This window comes from Lytechinus variegatus, chromosome 14 (assembly GCF_018143015.1).
Source record: "Lytechinus variegatus isolate NC3 chromosome 14, Lvar_3.0, whole genome shotgun sequence".
In the NCBI taxonomy this organism is placed as follows: domain Eukaryota; kingdom Metazoa; phylum Echinodermata; class Echinoidea; order Temnopleuroida; family Toxopneustidae; genus Lytechinus; species Lytechinus variegatus.
In genome coordinates this window covers 22,378,879-22,379,436 of record NC_054753.1, presented here as the reverse complement: position 1 = coordinate 22,379,436, position 558 = coordinate 22,378,879, and positions in this window count along the sequence as shown.

Here is a 558-nt window from a genome sequence, read left to right as displayed (position 1 = left end):
GTTCGCATCCAAAGCATCAAAAGTTAAGGAACGAAGTTCAGTCCAACGCAAAGATGACAATTATCAAAAGACCAGAAGAAACGCAGATGCTGAACTTGTGGCCCAACTAGCTAAGTGATGAAGTTCTGCATCACCAACTCCACTAGTTAATTGAAAGCGAATTCGTTAAATAATCGAAGAAACAACCTAATCTAGTAAAGTTCTTGATTGTCAACTCCGCTGAAGACTCAGGACTGGTTAAAACCATGAAGACAGAACTTCAAGTGAAACTGTTCTATCAGCCACCCTTGGCTTTATAGAGTGTCTGGATAGTCCACAAAGATCCTGAAAGATGATCGAATTGGTGGTAGTCTTTTTTAATGCAGTGATATCTATAACACCAGTTTTTCCTCATCGTTTGAAGAAAAGGAAAAATACCCTTGTTTATAATCAAGTCCGCAATATCCTTCAGGAATAACTAACGAACCGGTCTTCAAGAGTTGGTAGCTTTGTCCCATGATCTCATTACATTCAAGGAAAACCCCTTGGTATGTTTCATAACACACGTCCTTTGCCAAT